This window comes from Astatotilapia calliptera, chromosome 19, assembly GCF_964374335.1.
Source record: "Astatotilapia calliptera chromosome 19, fAstCal68.1, whole genome shotgun sequence".
Taxonomy (NCBI): Eukaryota; Metazoa; Chordata; class Actinopteri; order Cichliformes; family Cichlidae; genus Astatotilapia; species Astatotilapia calliptera.
Genome location: NC_137440.1, coordinates 25,683,466 through 25,706,314, shown reverse-complemented (window position 1 = coordinate 25,706,314; position 22,849 = coordinate 25,683,466). Strand labels below are relative to the sequence as shown.

At 36.4% G+C, this 22,849-nt stretch overlaps 1 long non-coding RNA gene across 1 annotated transcript; it reads left to right on the top strand.

Moving 5' to 3' along the window:
• The first annotated feature begins 18,408 nt into the window (after window positions 1–18,408).
• LOC145422366 (uncharacterized) lies at window positions 18,409–19,862 on the top strand. The gene is made up of 3 exons (XR_013903647.1): window positions 18,409–18,531; window positions 18,909–18,962; window positions 19,061–19,862. It is a non-coding gene; the product is annotated as an uncharacterized LOC145422366 (long non-coding RNA).
• Window positions 19,863–22,849: the final 2,987 nt, after the last annotated feature.

Genomic DNA, 22,849 nt, shown 5'->3' with positions numbered 1-22,849 from the left:
GTTGCAAAATTGTGATTTTTCACAAAATACATGCGTTGTTATGGTTGCTATGCTCTTGGCTTCCAGTGTGTCACTGAAGGTTTTGCAATTTTCACTTCATGTCCGAACAACTTCTTGCTACTTGCTCAATTTTCACTCAACTTCCACAAATTATACATCAAAACGTAGGTATTTTTGCTGGCTTTCAGAAAATGTCACTATCATTGTTGTGGGATTTATAGAATTTTTGCAAATCTCCTCAGACCAACACAAGGTCTCAAAACTCTCCATATAAAGTCAATGGAGAGCTTGTTCAAAATCATCGCTGGATTTCTGTAATGAGAGGCATATTCGAATCGTCATATCTCCTTAACGAAGCGACTTTAAGACATGAGGCTTGTCCCCGAATATCTTCAGACACCCCTGACGCTCACAATTCAAGAATTTCTTTCTCACCTATTAACGTTCTGAAATGAGTTGGACTTGTTTGAGGGTAGGAAATTCGTCCTTTGCTCAGATTTCTTCAGATTTCAAACTGTGGAAATGAACCACTTTTTTCTCTCGTCATAACTTTTTTTTGGATTTCCACAGAGACCTGAAAATTTCCATGACTGTTCACCAAAGCCTGCTGTCTCTTACGGTGAAAGAATGATATCGATACTCCAAATAGATTTCGAGTTACAAAGCGTTGTTTGAGGGCAAGTCAAGGCAGTTTTTGCTTCGCTCTACTCAGTTATGGTGCATTACAAGTCAAATATCTTTAATAATTCATATTTTAATGATAAATTGTAAACACTGGAAGATTCCCCCATCTCTTCTGAACAAAACGGTGTAAGAATGACCGCTCTAGCCCCTACGGTTTGGAAATTATGGTCATTTGTTTGAGGGGAGTCCTCACTATGAGAAATAGACTGCAAAAATCCTGTGTGTCTCTGTGCTGCGTGTGTAAACAGAAGCACATGTTTTGGCGGGAAAAAGTACACAGGCTCTCTGATTGGTGGATTCAAATTCAGCAGCTCCCAGGCTGACCTAGAAACTTACTTCTCTCTCCCTGTGCATTTTTTTGCTGATTTTTTTCATTTAACAAGTATATTTGAGGGACCCTCAGCATGTTCAGCATTTTTTCAGCTGTCCATTTTGCTTTTCCAATTTTTCTGTTTAACTTATTACTATTGTGCTAAATAATACTATTTCTGCTATTTTATAAGATTTGTGCCTAATATAGTATTTCTGCTAAATTACAATATTTCTGCTTTTTATACTATTTGTGCTAAAACATAGTATTTCTACTAAATGTAGTATTTATGCTTAATCATAGTATTTCTATATATTTCTGCCAGGTCCCCAGGCAGCCAATCCTCTGTGAGGACTGAGAAATTCAAATTTTCAAATCAGGGCCTGCACGGCTTCCCAGCCAATCATATATGTGTCCTGAGGCATTCAAATTTGCATATTGGGGCCTTCATGGCTTCTAAGCCAGCCAATCATATCTGAGGGCTGAGGAATTCAAATCCACAAATCAGGGCCTGCACGGCTTCCCAGCCAGCCAATCATATATGTGGTCTCAGGCATTCATATTTGCATATTGGGGAATTCGTGGCTTCTAAGTCAACAAGTCATCCATGTCATATATCTCTAAAAATTCACATTTTAATGATAAATTGTTAACACTGGAAGATTCCCCCATCTCTTCTGAACAAAACGGTGTAAGAATGACCGCTCTAGCCCCTACGGTTAGGAAATTATGGTCATTTGTTTGAGGGGAGTCGTCACTATGAGAAATAGACTGCAATAATCCTGTGCCTCTCTGTGCTGCGTGTGTAAAAAGATGCACCTTTTTTGGCGGGAAAATGTAAACAGCCACTCTGATTGGTGGATTTAAATTCAGCAGCTCTCTCCCTCTGTGTCTGTCTGTGTGTGTGTGTGTGTGTGTGTGTGTGTGTGTGTGTTTAGTGGGAGAGAGAGGACCCTGCCCTTATTTGGCAGCATGTCATTGTAGGATTTAAATTGAATATAGTTAGACTGATTGACTGGATTAGAGCCTGTGTTTGTGTGTCCCTCTCTGCATTTCTGTTTCAATATGCCTCCATATTTGTAATTTTGTAAGTTATTGCTATTCTGCTAAATCATAGTATTTCTGGTACTTTTCGGTACTTGTGCTAAATACAGTATTTCTGCTAAATTATAGTATTTCTGCTTTATTATACTATTTGTGCTAAAACATAGTATTTCTACTAAATGTAGTATTTCTGCTTTTTATACTATTTGTGCTAAATTATAATATTTCTGCTTTTTATACTATTTGTTCTAAATTATAATATTTCTGCTTTTTATACTATTTGTGCTAAATTATAATATTTCTGCTTTTTATACTATTTGTGCTAAAACATAGTATTTCTACTAAATGTAGTATTTCTGCTTTTTATACTATTTGTGCTAAATTATAATATTTCTGCTTTTTATACTATTTGTGCTAAATTATAATATTTCTGCTTTTTATACTATTTGTGCTAAATTATAATATTTCTGCTTTTTATAGTATTTGTGCTAAAACATAGTATTTCTACTAAATGTAGTATTTATGCTTAATCATAGTATTTCTATATATATCTGCCAGGTCCCCAGGCAGCCAATCCTCTGTGAGGACTGAGAAATTCAAATTTTCAAATCAGGGCCTGCACGGCTTCCCAGCCAATCATATATGTGTCCTGAGGCATTCAAATTTGAATATTGGGGCCTTCATGGCTTCTAAGCCAGCCAATCATATCTGAGGGCTGAGGAATTCAAATCCACAAATCAGGGCCTGCACAGCTTCCCAGCCAGCCAATCATGTATGTGGGCTCCAGGTATTCAAATTTGCATATTGGGGAATTCGTGGCTTCTAAGTCAACAAGTCATCCATGTCATATATCTCTAAAAATTCATATTTTAATGATAAATTGTCAACACTTGAAGATTCCCCCATCTCTTCTGAACAAAACGGTGTAAGAATGACCGCTCTAGCCCCTATGGTTAGGAAATTATGGTCATTTGTTTGAGGGGAATCCTCACTATGTGAAATAAACTGAAAGAAGCAGGTCTATGTCTCTGTGCTGCGTGTGTAAAAAGATGCACCTTTTTTGGCGGGAAAACGTAAACAGCCTCTCTGATTGGTGGATTCAAATTCAGCAGCTCCCAGGCTGACCTAGAAACTTAGTCCTCTCTCCCTGTGTGTGTGTGTGTGTGTGTGTGTGTGTGTGTGTGTGTGTGTGTGTGTGTTTAGTGGGAGAGAGAGGACCCTGCCCTTATTTGACAGCATGTCATTGTAGGATTTAAATTGAACATAGTTAGACTGGTTGACTGGATTAGAGCCTGTGTTTGTGTGTCCCTCTGTGCATTTGTGTTTCAATAAGTTATTACTATTCTGCTAAATCATAGTATTTCTGGTACTTTTCGGTACTTGTGCTAAATACAGTATTTCTGCTAAATCATACTATTTCTGCTTTTCATAGGATTTATGCCTAATATAGTATTTCTGCTAAATTATAGTATTTCTGCTTTTTATAGGATTTGTGCCTAACATAGTATTTCTGCTAAATTATAGTATTTCTGCTTTTTATAGGATTTGTGCTTAACATAGTATTTCTGCTAAATTATAGTATTTCTGCTTTTTATACTATTTGTTCTAAATTATAGTATTTCTGCTTTTTATAGGATTTGTGCTTAATATAGTATTTCTGCTAAATTATAGTTTTTCTTCTTTTTATAATATTTGTGCTAAAACATAGTATTTCTACTAAATGTAGTATTTATGCTTAATAATAGTATTTCTATATATTTCTGCCAGGTCCCCAGGCAGCCAATCCTCTGTGAGGACTGAGACATTCAAATTTTCAAATCAGGGCCTGCACAGTTTCCCAGCCAATCAAATAAGTGTCCTGAGGCATTCAAATTTGCATATTGGGGCCTTCGTGGCTTCTAAGCCAGCCAATCATATCTGAGGGCTGAGGAATTCAAACCCACAAATCAGGGCCTGCACGGCTTCCCAGCCAGCCAATCACATATGTGGTCTCAGGCATTCAAATTTGCATATTGGGGAATTCGTGGCTTCTAAGTCAACAAGTCATCCATGTCATATATCTCTAAAAATTCATATTTTAATATTAAATTGTCAACACTTGAAGATTCCCCCATCTCTTCTGAACAAAACGGTGTAAGAATGACCGTTCTAGCCCCTACGGTTTGGAAATTATGGTCATTTGTTTGAGGGGAGTCCTCACTATGAGAAATAGGCTGCAATAATCCTGTGCCTCTCTCTGCTGCGTGTGTAAAAAGATGCACCTGTTTTGGCGGGAAAAAGTACACAGGCTCTCTGATTGGTGGATTCAAATTCAGCAGCTCCCAGGCTGACCTAGAAACTTACTTCTCTCTCCCTGTGTGTGTGTGTGTGTGTGTGTGTGTGTGTGTGACAGGGAGAGAGAGAGAGAGAGAGAGAGAAAGCCTTTTAATGGGATGATCTCATTGTAAGATTCAAATTCAATATATTTAGACTGGTTGACTGAATTGGATCTTGTGTGTGTGTCTCTCTGTGCATGTGTGTTTCCTCATGTGTACATATTTGTAATTGTGTGGCTGTCATAAATTTTTTTGCAGATTTTTGTCATTTAACAAGTATATTTGAGGGAACCTCAGCATGTTCAGCATTTTTTCAGCTGTCCATTTTGCTTTTCCAATTTTTCTGTTTAACTTATTACTATTGTGCTAAATAATACTATTTCTGCTATTTTATAAGATTTGTGCCTAATATAGTATTTCTGCTAAATTACAATATTTCTGCTTTTTATACTATTTGTGCTAAAACATAGTATTTCTACTAAATGTAGTATTTATGCTTAATCATAGTATTTCTATATATTTCTGCCAGGTCCCCAGGCAGCCAATCCTCTGTGAGGACTGAGAAATTCAAATTTTCAAATCAGGGCCTGCACGGCTTCCCAGCCAATCATATATGTGTCCTGAGGCATTCAAATTTGCATATTGGGGCCTTCATGGCTTCTAAGCCAGCCAATCATATCTGAGGGCTGAGGAATTCAAATCCACAAATCAGGGCCTGCACGGCTTCCCAGCCAGCCAATCATATATGTGGTCTCAGGCATTCATATTTGCATATTGGGGAATTCGTGGCTTCTAAGTCAACAAGTCATCCATGTCATATATCTCTAAAAATTCACATTTTAATGATAAATTGTTAACACTGGAAGATTCCCCCATCTCTTCTGAACAAAACGGTGTAAGAATGACCGCTCTAGCCCCTACGGTTAGGAAATTATGGTCATTTGTTTGAGGGGAGTCGTCACTATGAGAAATAGACTGCAATAATCCTGTGCCTCTCTGTGCTGCGTGTGTAAAAAGATGCACCTTTTTTGGCGGGAAAATGTAAACAGCCACTCTGATTGGTGGATTTAAATTCAGCAGCTCTCTCCCTCTGTGTCTGTCTGTGTGTGTGTGTGTGTGTGTGTGTGTGTGTGTTTAGTGGGAGAGAGAGGACCCTGCCCTTATTTGGCAGCATGTCATTGTAGGATTTAAATTGAATATAGTTAGACTGATTGACTGGATTAGAGCCTGTGTTTGTGTGTCCCTCTCTGCATTTCTGTTTCAATATGCCTCCATATTTGTAATTTTGTAAGTTATTGCTATTCTGCTAAATCATAGTATTTCTGGTACTTTTCGGTACTTGTGCTAAATACAGTATTTCTGCTAAATTATAGTATTTCTGCTTTATTATACTATTTGTGCTAAAACATAGTATTTCTACTAAATGTAGTATTTCTGCTTTTTATACTATTTGTGCTAAATTATAATATTTCTGCTTTTTATACTATTTGTTCTAAATTATAATATTTCTGCTTTTTATACTATTTGTGCTAAATTATAATATTTCTGCTTTTTATACTATTTGTGCTAAAACATAGTATTTCTACTAAATGTAGTATTTCTGCTTTTTATACTATTTGTGCTAAATTATAATATTTCTGCTTTTTATACTATTTGTGCTAAATTATAATATTTCTGCTTTTTATACTATTTGTGCTAAATTATAATATTTCTGCTTTTTATAGTATTTGTGCTAAAACATAGTATTTCTACTAAATGTAGTATTTATGCTTAATCATAGTATTTCTATATATATCTGCCAGGTCCCCAGGCAGCCAATCCTCTGTGAGGACTGAGAAATTCAAATTTTCAAATCAGGGCCTGCACGGCTTCCCAGCCAATCATATATGTGTCCTGAGGCATTCAAATTTGAATATTGGGGCCTTCATGGCTTCTAAGCCAGCCAATCATATCTGAGGGCTGAGGAATTCAAATCCACAAATCAGGGCCTGCACAGCTTCCCAGCCAGCCAATCATGTATGTGGGCTCCAGGTATTCAAATTTGCATATTGGGGAATTCGTGGCTTCTAAGTCAACAAGTCATCCATGTCATATATCTCTAAAAATTCATATTTTAATGATAAATTGTCAACACTTGAAGATTCCCCCATCTCTTCTGAACAAAACGGTGTAAGAATGACCGCTCTAGCCCCTATGGTTAGGAAATTATGGTCATTTGTTTGAGGGGAATCCTCACTATGTGAAATAAACTGAAAGAAGCAGGTCTATGTCTCTGTGCTGCGTGTGTAAAAAGATGCACCTTTTTTGGCGGGAAAACGTAAACAGCCTCTCTGATTGGTGGATTCAAATTCAGCAGCTCCCAGGCTGACCTAGAAACTTACTTCTCTCTCCCTGTGTGTGTGTGTGTGTGTGTGTGTGTGTGTGTGACAGGGAGAGAGAGAGAGAGAGAGAGAGAAAGCCTTTTAATGGGATGATCTCATTGTAAGATTCAAATTCAATATATTTAGACTGGTTGACTGAATTGGATCTTGTGTGTGTGTCTCTCTGTGCATGTGTGTTTCCTCATGTGTACATATTTGTAATTGTGTGGCTGTCATAAATTTTTTTGCAGATTTTTGTCATTTAACAAGTATATTTGAGGGAACCTCAGCATGTTCAGCATTTTTTCAGCTGTCCATTTTGCTTTTCCAATTTTTCTGTTTAACTTATTACTATTGTGCTAAATAATACTATTTCTGCTATTTTATAAGATTTGTGCCTAATATAGTATTTCTGCTAAATTACAATATTTCTGCTTTTTATACTATTTGTGCTAAAACATAGTATTTCTACTAAATGTAGTATTTATGCTTAATCATAGTATTTCTATATATTTCTGCCAGGTCCCCAGGCAGCCAATCCTCTGTGAGGACTGAGAAATTCAAATTTTCAAATCAGGGCCTGCACGGCTTCCCAGCCAATCATATATGTGTCCTGAGGCATTCAAATTTGCATATTGGGGCCTTCATGGCTTCTAAGCCAGCCAATCATATCTGAGGGCTGAGGAATTCAAATCCACAAATCAGGGCCTGCACGGCTTCCCAGCCAGCCAATCATATATGTGGTCTCAGGCATTCATATTTGCATATTGGGGAATTCGTGGCTTCTAAGTCAACAAGTCATCCATGTCATATATCTCTAAAAATTCACATTTTAATGATAAATTGTTAACACTGGAAGATTCCCCCATCTCTTCTGAACAAAACGGTGTAAGAATGACCGCTCTAGCCCCTACGGTTAGGAAATTATGGTCATTTGTTTGAGGGGAGTCGTCACTATGAGAAATAGACTGCAATAATCCTGTGCCTCTCTGTGCTGCGTGTGTAAAAAGATGCACCTTTTTTGGCGGGAAAATGTAAACAGCCACTCTGATTGGTGGATTTAAATTCAGCAGCTCTCTCCCTCTGTGTCTGTCTGTGTGTGTGTGTGTGTGTGTGTGTGTGTGTGTTTAGTGGGAGAGAGAGGACCCTGCCCTTATTTGGCAGCATGTCATTGTAGGATTTAAATTGAATATAGTTAGACTGATTGACTGGATTAGAGCCTGTGTTTGTGTGTCCCTCTCTGCATTTCTGTTTCAATATGCCTCCATATTTGTAATTTTGTAAGTTATTGCTATTCTGCTAAATCATAGTATTTCTGGTACTTTTCGGTACTTGTGCTAAATACAGTATTTCTGCTAAATTATAGTATTTCTGCTTTATTATACTATTTGTGCTAAAACATAGTATTTCTACTAAATGTAGTATTTCTGCTTTTTATACTATTTGTGCTAAATTATAATATTTCTGCTTTTTATACTATTTGTTCTAAATTATAATATTTCTGCTTTTTATACTATTTGTGCTAAATTATAATATTTCTGCTTTTTATACTATTTGTGCTAAAACATAGTATTTCTACTAAATGTAGTATTTCTGCTTTTTATACTATTTGTGCTAAATTATAATATTTCTGCTTTTTATACTATTTGTGCTAAATTATAATATTTCTGCTTTTTATACTATTTGTGCTAAATTATAATATTTCTGCTTTTTATAGTATTTGTGCTAAAACATAGTATTTCTACTAAATGTAGTATTTATGCTTAATCATAGTATTTCTATATATATCTGCCAGGTCCCCAGGCAGCCAATCCTCTGTGAGGACTGAGAAATTCAAATTTTCAAATCAGGGCCTGCACGGCTTCCCAGCCAATCATATATGTGTCCTGAGGCATTCAAATTTGAATATTGGGGCCTTCATGGCTTCTAAGCCAGCCAATCATATCTGAGGGCTGAGGAATTCAAATCCACAAATCAGGGCCTGCACAGCTTCCCAGCCAGCCAATCATGTATGTGGGCTCCAGGTATTCAAATTTGCATATTGGGGAATTCGTGGCTTCTAAGTCAACAAGTCATCCATGTCATATATCTCTAAAAATTCATATTTTAATGATAAATTGTCAACACTTGAAGATTCCCCCATCTCTTCTGAACAAAACGGTGTAAGAATGACCGCTCTAGCCCCTATGGTTAGGAAATTATGGTCATTTGTTTGAGGGGAATCCTCACTATGTGAAATAAACTGAAAGAAGCAGGTCTATGTCTCTGTGCTGCGTGTGTAAAAAGATGCACCTTTTTTGGCGGGAAAACGTAAACAGCCTCTCTGATTGGTGGATTCAAATTCAGCAGCTCCCAGGCTGACCTAGAAACTTAGTCCTCTCTCCCTGTGTGTGTGTGTGTGTGTGTGTGTGTGTGTGTGTGTGTTTAGTGGGAGAGAGAGGACCCTGCCCTTATTTGACAGCATGTCATTGTAGGATTTAAATTGAACATAGTTAGACTGGTTGACTGGATTAGAGCCTGTGTTTGTGTGTCCCTCTGTGCATTTGTGTTTCAATAAGTTATTACTATTCTGCTAAATCATAGTATTTCTGGTACTTTTCGGTACTTGTGCTAAATACAGTATTTCTGCTAAATCATACTATTTCTGCTTTTCATAGGATTTATGCCTAATATAGTATTTCTGCTAAATTATAGTATTTCTGCTTTTTATAGGATTTGTGCCTAACATAGTATTTCTGCTAAATTATAGTATTTCTGCTTTTTATAGGATTTGTGCTTAACATAGTATTTCTGCTAAATTATAGTATTTCTGCTTTTTATACTATTTGTTCTAAATTATAGTATTTCTGCTTTTTATAGGATTTGTGCTTAATATAGTATTTCTGCTAAATTATAGTTTTTCTTCTTTTTATAATATTTGTGCTAAAACATAGTATTTCTACTAAATGTAGTATTTATGCTTAATAATAGTATTTCTATATATTTCTGCCAGGTCCCCAGGCAGCCAATCCTCTGTGAGGACTGAGACATTCAAATTTTCAAATCAGGGCCTGCACAGTTTCCCAGCCAATCAAATAAGTGTCCTGAGGCATTCAAATTTGCATATTGGGGCCTTCGTGGCTTCTAAGCCAGCCAATCATATCTGAGGGCTGAGGAATTCAAACCCACAAATCAGGGCCTGCACGGCTTCCCAGCCAGCCAATCACATATGTGGTCTCAGGCATTCAAATTTGCATATTGGGGAATTCGTGGCTTCTAAGTCAACAAGTCATCCATGTCATATATCTCTAAAAATTCATATTTTAATATTAAATTGTCAACACTTGAAGATTCCCCCATCTCTTCTGAACAAAACGGTGTAAGAATGACCGTTCTAGCCCCTACGGTTTGGAAATTATGGTCATTTGTTTGAGGGGAGTCCTCACTATGAGAAATAGGCTGCAATAATCCTGTGCCTCTCTCTGCTGCGTGTGTAAAAAGATGCACCTGTTTTGGCGGGAAAAAGTACACAGGCTCTCTGATTGGTGGATTCAAATTCAGCAGCTCCCAGGCTGACCTAGAAACTTACTTCTCTCTCCCTGTGTGTGTGTGTGTGTGTGTGTGTGTGTGACAGGGAGAGAGAGAGAGAGAGAGAGAGAAAGCCTTTTAATGGGATGATCTCATTGTAAGATTCAAATTCAATATATTTAGACTGGTTGACTGAATTGGATCTTGTGTGTGTGTCTCTCTGTGCATGTGTGTTTCCTCATGTGTACATATTTGTAATTGTGTGGCTGTCATAAATTTTTTTGCAGATTTTTGTCATTTAACAAGTATATTTGAGGGAACCTCAGCATGTTCAGCATTTTTTCAGCTGTCCATTTTGCTTTTCCAATTTTTCTGTTTAACTTATTACTATTGTGCTAAATCATACTATTTCTGCTATTTTATAAGATTTGTGCTTAATATACTATTTCTGCTTTTATAGGATTTGTGCTTAATATAGTATTTCTGCTAAATGTAGTATTTATGCTTAATCATACTATTTCTGCTTTTCATAGGATTTGTGCTTAATATAGTATTTCTGCTAAATTTAGTATTTCTGATTAATTATAGTTTTTCTACTAAATCATAGTACAGTATTTCTGCTTTTTATGGGATTTGTGCTAAAACAAAGTATTTCTACTAAATGTAGAATTTATGCTTAATCATACCATTTCTGCTTTTTATAGGATTTGTGCTTAATATAGTATTTCTGCTAAATTATAGTATTTCTGCCAAATTATAATATTTGTGCTAAAACATAGTCTTAATTTAAAATTACAATATTCATAGTTCATCACAGTGTCTCTGGTAAATCACAATATTTCTGCTCTGTTGTACTATTTTTCTAAATCATAGTGTTTCTGTAATGTTTAAGTATTTTTGGCTAAATATATTCTTTCTGTTATCTTATACTATTTCTCCTAAATTCTTGTATTTTTGAGAAGTTATCATGTTTCTGGTAAGTTACAATATTTCTGCTAAATTCTGCTATGCTATTGTATTTCTGCCAAGTATTGTGTTTCCTCTAAGATATTGCAGTTCTGCTAAGTTATTCCATTTTAGCAAACTTCTTTTGCTTCTGCAAAGTTTTTACAATTTCTGCAACTTTTCAGCTTTTTCAGCTACTTTTTGCATACAGCTTCAGCTTTAAGCATCCACACTGCATTTTCGCAGGAAATGCAAATTTTTCTAGTTGTGTGGATGCTTTAAGCATCCACACTATTGAGTTCCTGTTTCTCTTTATTCTTTATTATTATTATTATTCTAGTTGCTTCCGTACACTTTTCGCCGTTAAACTACTTCCACAATTTTCAGCCGATTTTCACCGTTCAAATTTTAAACTATTCAGCTATTTTTGCTAATTCCTGCTACGATTTTTGCTATTTTTAACTATTATACTTTTTAAAATATTAAGCTTTTTTCCTTTAATTTGTCCCATTGAAATGAATGGGAAACTTCAGCAATTCTGCTAAAATTTGCTTGTTTTTGAAACTTAACTACTTCCTCATATTTTCACCTAGAACAACCATTCAAACTTTAAAATGTTCACAAATTATTGGGCTATTCAGGTATGATTCAGCTTTTTCAAATCTTTTACTGTTTTACTTTTATGCCTCTTAAAGTTTTGAGTTGCAAAATTGTGATTTTTCACAAAATACATGTGTTGTTATGGTTGCTATGCTCTTGGCTTCCAGTGTGCCACTGAAGGTTTTGCAATTTTCACTTCATGTCCGAACAACTTCCTGCTACTTGCTCAATTTTCACTCAACTTCCACAAATTATACATCAAAACGTAGGTATTTTTGCTGGCTTTCAGAAAATGTCACCATCATTGTTGTGGGATTTATAGAATTTTTGCAAATCTCCTCAGACTAACACAAGGTCAGAAAACTCTCCATATAAAGTGAATGGAGAGCTTGTTCAAAATCACCGCTGGATTTCTGTAATGAGAGGCATATTCGAATCGTCATATCTCCTTAACGAAGCAAAGTTAAGACATGAGGCTTGTCCCCGAATATCTTCAGACACCCCTGACGCTCACAATTCAAGAATTTCTTTCTCACCTATTACCGTTCTGAAATGAGTTGGACTTGTTTGAGGGTAGGAAATTCGTCCTTCGCTCAGATTTCTTCAGATTTCAAACTGTGGAAATGAACCACTTTTTTCTCTTGTCATAACTTTTTGTTGGATTTCCACAGAGACCTGAAAATTTCCATGATTGTTCACCAAAGCCTGCTGTCTCTTACGGTGAAAGAATGATATCGATACTCCAAATAGATTTCGAGTTAGAAAGCGTTGTTTGAGGGCAAGTCAAGGCAGTTTTTGCTTCGCTCTACTCAGTTATGGTGCATTACAAGTCAAATATCTTTAATAATTCATATTTTAATGATAAATTGTAAACACTGGAAGATTCCCCCATCTCTTTTGAACAAAACGGTGTAAGAATGACCGCTCTAGCCCCTACGGTTTGGAAATTATGGTCATTTGTTTGAGGGGAGTCCTCACTATGAGAAATAGGCTGCAATAATCCTGTGCCTCTCTGTGCTGCGTGTGTAAAAAGAGGCACATGTTTTGGCGGGAAAACGTACACAGGCTCTCTGATTGGTGGATTCAAATTCAGCAGCTCCCAGGCTGACCTAGAAACTTACTTCTCTCTCCCTGTGCATTTTTTTGCTGATTTTTTCATTTAACAAGTATATTTGAGGGACCCTCAGCATGTTCAGCATTTTTTCAGCTGTCCATTTTGCTTTTCCAATTTTTCTGTTTAACTTATTACTATTGTGCTAAATAATACTATTTCTGCTATTTTATAAGATTTGTGCCTAATATAGTATTTCTGCTAAATTATAATATTTCTGCTTTTTATACTATTTGTGCTAAAACATAGTATTTCTACTAAATGTAGTATTTATGCTTAATCATCCTATTTCTGCTTTTTATAGGATTTGTGCTTAATATAGTATTTCTGCTAAATTATAGTATTTCTGCTTTTTATAGTATTTGTGCTAAAACATAGTATTTCTACTAAATGTAGTATTTATGCTTAATCATAGTATTTCTATATATTTCTGCCAGGTCCCCAGGCAGCCAATCCTCTGTGAGGACTGAGAAATTCAAATTTTCAAATCAGGGCCTGCACGGCTTCCCAGCCAATCATATATGTGTCCTGAGGCATTCAAATTTGCATATTGGGGCCTTCATGGCTTCTAAGCCAGCCAATCATATCTGAGGGCTGAGGAATTCAAATCCACAAATCAGGGCCTGCACGGCTTCCCAGCCAGCCAATCATATATGTGGTCTCAGGCATTCATATTTGCATATTGGGGAATTCGTGGCTTCTAAGTCAACAAGTCATCCATGTCATATATCTCTAAAAATTCACATTTTAATGATAAATTGTTAACACTGGAAGATTCCCCCATCTCTTCTGAACAAAACAGTGCAAGAATGACCGCTCTAGCCCCTACGGTTAGGAAATTATGGTCATTTGTTTGAGGGGAGTCCTCACTATGAGAAATAGGCTGCAATAATCCTGTGCCTCTCTGTGCTGCTGCGTGTGTAAAAAGATGCACCTGTTTTGGCGGGAAAACGTAAACAGCCACTCTGATTGGTGGATTTAAATTCGGCAGCTCTCTCCCTCTGTGTCTGTGTGTGTGTGTGTGTGTGTGTGTGTGTGTGTGTGTGTGTGTGTGTGTGTGTGTGTGTGTGTGTGTGTGTGTGTTTAGTGGGAGAGAGAGGACCCTGCCCTTATTTGGCAGCATGTCATTGTAGGATTTAAATTGAATATAGTTAGACTGGTTGACTGGATTAGAGCCTGTGTTTGTGTGTCCCTCTGTGCATTTGTGTTTCAATAAGTTATTACTATTCTGCTAAATCATAGTATTTCTGGTACTTTTCGGTACTTGTGCTAAATACAGTATTTCTGCTAAATTATAGTATTTCTGCTTTTTATAGGATTTGTGCTTAACATAGTATTTCTGCTAAATTATAGTATTTCTGCTTTTTATACTATTTGTTCTAAATTATAGTATTTCTGCTTTTTATAGGATTTGTGCCTAACATAGTATTTCTGCTAAATTATAGTATTTCTGCTTTTTATAGGATTTGTGCTTAACATAGTATTTCTGCTAAATTATAGTATTTCTGCTTTTTATACTATTTGTTCTAAATTATAGTATTTCTGCTTTTTATAGGATTTGTGCTTAATATAGTATTTCTCCTAAATTATAGTTTTTCTTCTTTTTATAATATTTGTGCTAAAACATAATATTTCTACTAAATGTAGTATTTATGCTTAATAATAGTATTTCTATATATTTCTGCCAGGTCCCCAGGCAGCCAATCCTCTGTGAGGACTGAGACATTCAAATTTTCAAATCAGGGCCTGCACAGTTTCCCAGCCAATCAAATAAGTGTCCTGAGGCATTCAAATTTGCATATTGGGGCCTTCGTGGCTTCTAAGCCAGCCAATCATATCTGAGGGCTGAGGAATTCAAATCCACAAATCAGGGCCTGCACGGCTTCCCAGCCAGCCAATCACATATGTGGTCTCAGGCATTCAAATTTGCATATTGGGGAATTCGTGGCTTCTAAGTCAACAAGTCATCCATGTCATATATCTCTAAAAATTCATATTTTAATGATAAATTGTCAACACTTGAAGATTCCCCCATCTCTTCTGAACAAAACGGTGTAAGAATGACCGCTCTAGCTCCTACGGTTAGGAAATTATGGTCATTTGTTTGAGGGGAGTCGTCATTATGAGAAATAGACTGCAATGATCCTGTGTCTCTCTGTGCTGCGTGTGTAAAAAGGATGCACCTGTTTTGGAGGGAAAGAGTGCACAGGCTCTCTGATTGGTGGATTCAAATTCAGCAGCTCCCAGGCTGACCTAGAAACTCACTTTTCTCTCCCTGTGTGTGTGTGTGTGTGTGTGTGTGTGTGTGTGTGTGTGTGACAGAGAGAGAGAGAGAGAGAGAGAGAGAGAGAGAGAGAGAAAGGCTTTTAATGGGATGATCTCATTCTAAGATTCAAATTCAATATATTTAGACTGGTTGACTGAATTGGATCTTGTGTGTGTGTCTCTCTGTGCATGTGTGTTTTCTTATGTGTACATATTTGTGATTGTGTGGCTGTTATAGATTTTTTTGCTGATTTTTTTCATTTAACAAGTATAGTTGAGGGACCTTCAGCATGTTCATCATTTTTTCAGCTGTCCATTTTTGCTTTTCCAATTTTTCTGTTTAAGTTATTACTATTGTGCTAAATCATACTATTTCTGCTATTTTATAAGATTTGTGCCAAATACCGTATTTCTGCCAAATATAGTATTTCTGATTAATTATAGTTTTTTCTACCAAATCATAGTACAGTATTTCTGCTTTTTATAGGGTTTGTGCTTAATATAGTATTTCTGCTAAATTATAGTATTTCTGCTTTTTATAGTATTTGTGCTAAATTATAGTATTTCTGCCAAATTATAATATTTGTGCTAAAACATAGTCTTAATTTAAAATTACAATATTCATAGTTCATCACAGTGTCTCTGGTAAATCACAATATTTCTGCTCTGTTGTACTATTTTTCTAAATCATAGTGTTTCTGTAATGTTTAAGTATTTTTGGCTAAATATATTCTTTCTGTTATCTTATACTATTTCTCCTAAATTCTTGTATTTTTGAGAAGTTATCATGTTTCTGGTAAGTTACAATATTTCTGCTAAATTCTGCTATGCTATTGTATCTCTGCCAAGTATTATGTTTCCTCTAAGATATTGCAGTTCTGCTAAGTTATTCCATTTTAGCAAACTTCTTTTGCTTCTGCAAAGTTTTTACAATTTCTGCAACTTTTCAGCTTTTTCAGCTACTTTTTGCATACAGCTTCAGCTTTAAAGCATCCACACTGCATTTTCGCAGGAAATGCAAATTTTTCTAGTTATTATTATTATTCTGGGTGTTTCCGTACACTTTTCGCCGTTAAACTACTTCCACAATTTTCAGCCGATTTTCACCGTTCAAATTTTAAACTATTCAACTATTTTTGCTAATTTCTGCTATGATTTTTGCTATTTTTAACTATTATACTTTTTAAAATATTCCACTTTTTTCCTTTAATTTGTCCCATTGAAATGAATGGAAATCTTCCAAAATTCTGCTAAATTTTGCTTGTTTTTGAAACTTAACTACTTCCTCATACTTTCACCTAGAACAACCATTCAAACTTTAAAATGTTCACAAATTATTGGGCTATTCAGGTATGATTCAGCTTTTTCAAATCTTTTACTGTTTTACTTTTATGCCTCTTAAAGTTTTGAGTTGCAAAATTGTGATTTTTCACAAAATACATGCGTTGTTATGGTTGCTATGCTCTTGGCTTCCAGTGTGTCACTGAAGCTTTTGCAGTCTTCTCTTCATGTCCGAACAACTTCCTGCTACTTGCTCAATTTTCACTCAACTTCCACAAATTATACATCAAAACGTAGGCATTTTTGCTGGCTTTCAGAAAATGTCACTATCATTGTTGTGGTATTCATAGAACTTTAGCAAATCTCCTCAGACTAACACAAGGTCAGAAAACTGTCCATATAAAGTCAATGGAGAGCTTGTTCAAAATCACCGCTGCATTTCTGTAATGAGAGGCATATTCGAATCGTCATATCTCCTTAACGAAGCAAAGTTAAGACATGAGGCTTGTCCCGGTATATCTTCAGACACTCCTGACGCTCACAATTCAAGAATTTCTTTCTCACCTATTACCGTTCTGAAATGAGTTGGACTTGTTTGAGGGTAGGAAATTCGTCCTTCGCTCAGATTTCTTCAGATTTCAAAGTCTGGAAATGAACCACAGAGAGTGATATTATACCCCTTATGTCAAACTGAGTGATTTATGACCCCCTTAATTGATTTATGACCCCTAATTAAATTATCCCCTAATTAAATTAGCTCCGGAAGTCCGGAAGTAGGAAGTAATTAAATTATCCCCTAATTAAATTAGCCCCTAATTAAATTAGCTCCGGAAGTCCGGAAGTAGGAAGTAATTAAATAATAAAAATATGATATTCATAAAAATATGATATTCATAAAAATATGATATTCATAAAAATATGATATTCATAAAAATATGATATTCATAAAAATATAATTGATTATTTAGAAAGTTTCTTATATATCAAAATAGCATTCTTTTATTTCTTTAAGCAATTAAAAAATTTATTTATTTTTTTATGCTCAAAAAACGCCATCTGGTGGCGGGTCAGTGTGTGCGCGCGCCCGCGCGCGCCCGAGGCTGTGTGTCTGGGCGCGCGGGGGCGCGCCCGTGTCTCCGGACCGTGCTCTCTCGGGCTCCGTGCTCATGTGTTTAAAAATGTATTAAACCATATTAAAATTGTTTAGTTAAACTTGTGCTTTTGTAACGTTCAGTATGGCCACAAACACATGCTGCATGCCTTGGGGGAAAACTTTATTTAGATTTATATGCATTTGTAGATTTAGAATAAAACTCATACTCAGAAAAAACTCGCGATCCCCTAACCCTCCTTAGAAACATAAGCAGGGAAAACTCCTTAAAAAACCCTCCGCGATTTCTCCAAAACCCTACAATAACTTGTTAGGGTACCCCCTCTATTCCCAAAACCTTATATTCGATAACAGGGAAAATCCTGAAAAAATCCTTAGTCTTTTTTCTCAAATTCAGCGCCCCGCGGCTCCCTTCATGCTCAGCCAAACAAAGCCAAAACTCCTTTTAAAAATTTCTCCGCGATTTCTCCAAAACCCCTAGAATAACTTGTTAGCTACCCCTCTATTCCCCCCAAAAAAAGCGCTATAATCCAAAAACATTGGGAAAGCTCCTTACTCTTTTTTCTTCAAAAACTTGCCTCTTGCTAGCTACCTCTAAAATTCTACGCAGAGTCTAAGTTCTACCTCGCTCTTAATCGCACCGACCCGCAACAGCTTCCAGAGCACAATTTTTTCCTGCTTGTTCGCTCCCCGCTCTGGTCCCGAATGCGCTGCTTACCTCGTTTGAAAATTCCCCCCTTAGACCAACTCCGCCTCACTGCGCCCCGCTGCCAATCACATAACCCTTGCACCGCTCCCTTCGCACCCCGGTTAGCCAATCGGCTCCAGCTCTGATTTTACGATCTCCCGCTGATGTTAAGACTATCTTCGAACCCCAGAAGAGATCTGACTTCAGACATATCAACAACTGGAACCGCTCAGACTGCTTGCGATTTCGCATAGGGAGCGGCCGATTTCAACAGCAACTTGCGTCTCTTTCCTTATCCGCATATCATTCGGTAAGTGTTAATCTTGCTCTCTAACTACATTTTTGCATTTTCCTTTTTACCATTCTGTCAATCCTTTCATTTAAAAAAAATAAATAAATATCACAATGGTTTGTAACAGGTACAATACACCATCCATCCATCCATTCGCCTCCACTTATCCTTTTCTCAGGCTCGCGCCGTGCGCTGGAGCCTATCCCACGTACAATACACTTTAAAATATATATAAGCTCCACTTTTAACTCCCGTAAAAGTTTATACATTACATGTCTACATCACCTATCATGGCCTCATCAGGTACCTCATTTTTTCTCACTCTTGTTCATATAATGTTTATATTTTTACTGTTTTTTCCCCGTTTGTAAATACTCGATGTTATTTCTTTTCAGACTCTGAGATAAACCTGCTCAACTCCTCTTTTTTTGAGTCTCTCGATCGAATTGGTAGGTTTGGTTCATTCTTGTTCCCCTTCTTAACAGCTAATTGTACAAGAAAAACAAAACATTTACCCTCTTTTTTTCATTTTTATCAAACTTTCTAGATATCTCTGACTTGGACACCTTTATTTTTTAGACCCAGATGTGTTAACCTGATCCCTGCGAAACACCAGCTCTGCGTGGATTTTGACCGCGAGTGACCGGATGTTGTTTCTGGCCTGAGGTTGCCTGAAATGCCGTGAGGCTCGTTTGAAAGATTGCGCCCGAGACCAACTCCGCCTCCAAGGCATGCCTACCTTTAGCTGCCACCAGTGAGATATCAGAGCCGGGCTCCACATATCCAATCAGGAGCACGAGCAAGACAGCTTTTGCAGACTCTCCAGAAATATACAAGTCCTTACCAACTGCTCTGCAACCCAGTGTTTCTGGTCCCCTCACTAACATCGCTTTTTGAGATATTTTTTATGAACCACCAAAAAAGCAATTTTACCCCACAGACTGGGTCTGAGGGCAGCAGCGGGGACAAATGATTGTAATGAAGCGACGGACATTTCATGGCTGGTCTTGCATAATCGTGAGTTATTATGTCATATGGTGATAAGTACATAGTTTTGCAAGAGGCATACAAGCACTGTGGAAAAAGTAATCATAAAACTGTTTTTGTGAACACCCTACGTTATGCTTTAAAAAATGTGATACATGTAATGTGATCATCAAAGAACATGATTTTTTTTAAAAAACAACTTTTATTCTTATGCTTTTAAAGTATGTCAGATTATCTTAAAACACTTATTTGTATGTTATAATGTTTTTCTTACACCATGTGTAATTTTTATAGACACCTTATTCATTGTATCAATGTGTAATTATGTATCTTTTGATAAATAAATAAAATATTTAATCTTGTATTTGTGTACTTTCTGGTGATTCAATAAAAAATTAGTCACATATCGCTCTGATAAACACAGATGGCTGAAAGAAATGTTTGATGGAACAAAGGAAACAAGTGTCTTGCTGCTAAACTTTTAAGTCACCATGGTTTAAATGAGAAAGTCTGTATGTAAAACATGAAAAACTCCATATCAGTGATATCTACAAAGGTGTACTCATTTCTTTGTAATGGTACTTTACTGTTCCAATGAAACAAAAAGAAAATCTCATTTTTAAAGTACATTTTTCGGCCATCCTGACCTATTTTCAGGGGCAAGAATGTTGATGTTAGACTGTGTTTTAAATCAGGTTGTGATCTTAAACTAACTATCACAGCACTGATTTCAGTTGTAATGTCAATTAGAATCCCAATTTGGCTTTTCTCCAGTCAGTGTTATGGTGAAATTTAACTTGTTCTTTTGTGTAATTGCACATGGCCCAGCAAAGGACCCCTTAGTAAACTGTACAGCATAAGTTTTCAATTCACTTTTGTCAGAAAACGTCACAGTATGAGAAGTTACAGCACAGTTTCTCCAAACGTGTGGTTCTTTTTCAGCCAGCGTGCTTTTAGAGCATCTACATTAGCTCATGTAGTAAAAGTACAATCAGTAAGTGTACTTTAACATTTGAGATTCCGAGTCACTCTTGCTTAGATCATGTGAACTATATCATGAACCTTTTTTTGTATAATGCATCAAACGTGTTCAAATCAGTTTATTTTCAATTTATTTTAACTAATCTAGAGACAAGCAACTCCTTTTTAGCTTCTGTTATGTATTTACCTCTCACACCTTAATCTAGATGTTAGTGTTCTCAGAGTTAACATGTCTCATGTTGCCATGTTGTATTTCTAATACCCAGCCTCAGTGTTCGCCCTGTTGACCCTCAAATCCAAACACCAATGATCTAGATATTCACAAAATTCATAAGGAGATTCTTAAGGTCTTAAGTTTTGTTGTTTTTATGTTTTACAAGGATATTTTTCTTTAGTGATGTTGCTTCAGCAATCTCAAATACTAATTATTCTGGGAATTTTTATGGTCAAACTATGTGATTTTCCAAGTGTGTGTGTGTGTGGAGTAAAATGGCCTCCTTCTTATGATGTTGTCACCGTGAATCATTTAGGATTAACAACACAAATTGTATCGATAGCAGAAACAGTCTTATAACTTATAATTCTCACACGTTACCGTTAGTTTTACAAACGCAGTCTTCTTCAGCTCTGTTTATGTAGCTTTTATGAAACTGATTTTCCATAGTACAAGTAGAATTTAATTTTTCTTTGCTCTCCAGTATAAATGCAATAATTTGCAGGCTTTTTACTGAAACTCTCACAATGCAACACTCAATGCTCAGAGCTTCATATATCAACAGCTCTGAAAATATCTTCTTTTTTAAAGTAATGTAGGACAGGATCTCTCACTCTCTGTGTCTCAAAAAAACCCAACTAAACTGGCAATCACCACTAAACAAATGAAAGTAGTTTATGGCTTTTTTATCAGCTGCATTTCTTTCATTTATGTATTGATCCCATTGTTTATTGGTAATGCTTTTAGGTCACTGTTTTAGCATGTCTGCCTCACACTCCATTTAAACAGTTTAACAGATAGTGGGGTCTGGTAAGGAAGTTGGGGGGAAGCAGACAACTCCACAGGAAGAGTCTTTTTGTCTTTTCTCCACTGTAAAAGATAGCAAGGCAGTGTGAAACTTTCTTTGCGGGAAAGACAAAACTGAGAGCCATGCTAGGCTCAGTGAGAGACTCTGCTCACCCTCTGCCCCAGCGATGGCAGTCCCTCACCAAGCTTGATTTCTGTTCTTTGTCTTGATTAAAGAATGTTAGCTACCGCTCATCGCTTGTCTGCAGGCTTTATTAAACGGAAAACTTCCACAACAACCTCTAAACAGTGGTTTATGGCTTTTTGTCACCTGCAACACCATGTAACACTTGGATGTTAGATTCTTTTACCAGTCAGTGTTGTTAGCCCCAACCCCCAGGCTCCAGCTGTCTGAGCTCTAACCCTGGCTGCCAAATGTCCCCCTGAGGCCTTTGTGCCTTTTACCACCAGACTAAGTTTGTAGTCCTATCTACTAATATTATTTTATTTTTTTATTATAGCACAAGGTTCAGTTAGGTTACTACTTTGACTTCCTCAATTTGAGCACATTTCTGACCCGATACTTTATCAAGCTTTTACTCGAGTGTTTTTCACACTAGCAGCTGTACTTCTACTTAAGTGAAAATTGCCTGCAATTTTGCCACCTCAGTTGCCACTTTTCTGGAGTTTGTACACTTTTTATATTGAAACGTTCAACGTTTTACGTGTTATCCTTGATCACAGTTCTAAACAAGTTAACTTTCTTAACTTCAAAGTAACCCAAAAAAAGAAACTATATGTCCAGTTCTCTTTACTCCAAACCTGGTTTAAGGCTATGCTGTTGTTGTGATATGGCCATACAAATAATATTAAGTTTAATTAATCTTTTAAAAAAATGGCTGCTTCATGGCTACCTGTTCAGAGAATTTGCAGACTTTTATGGAAACTGTCACAATGTAACACTCTCACTGTCAAAACAGGGTTGATCCATGTTTCTATGAACACTGATTAATATATCAACAGCTCTGAAAATCCTTTTTTTTAAGTAAAGCAGAACAGGATCTCTGTATCTCTAAAAATCCCAACAAAACTGGCAATCACCTCTAAACAAATGGAAGTAGTTTATGGATCTTTATCACCTGCAACACCATGTAACACCTAGATGTTAGACTCTTTTACCATCACATTTGCAAGGGTTTATGTGTTATCCTTGATCACAGTTCTAAATAAGTTAACTTTCTTGACATAAAAGTAGCCCAAAGAAGACAAATATATGTCCAGTTCTTTTTTACTCCAAACCTACTGATCGGAAAACATTATGTGATGCTGGAAGTTTTCATCCTATCCATCTGCAAAACAAGTTTACCT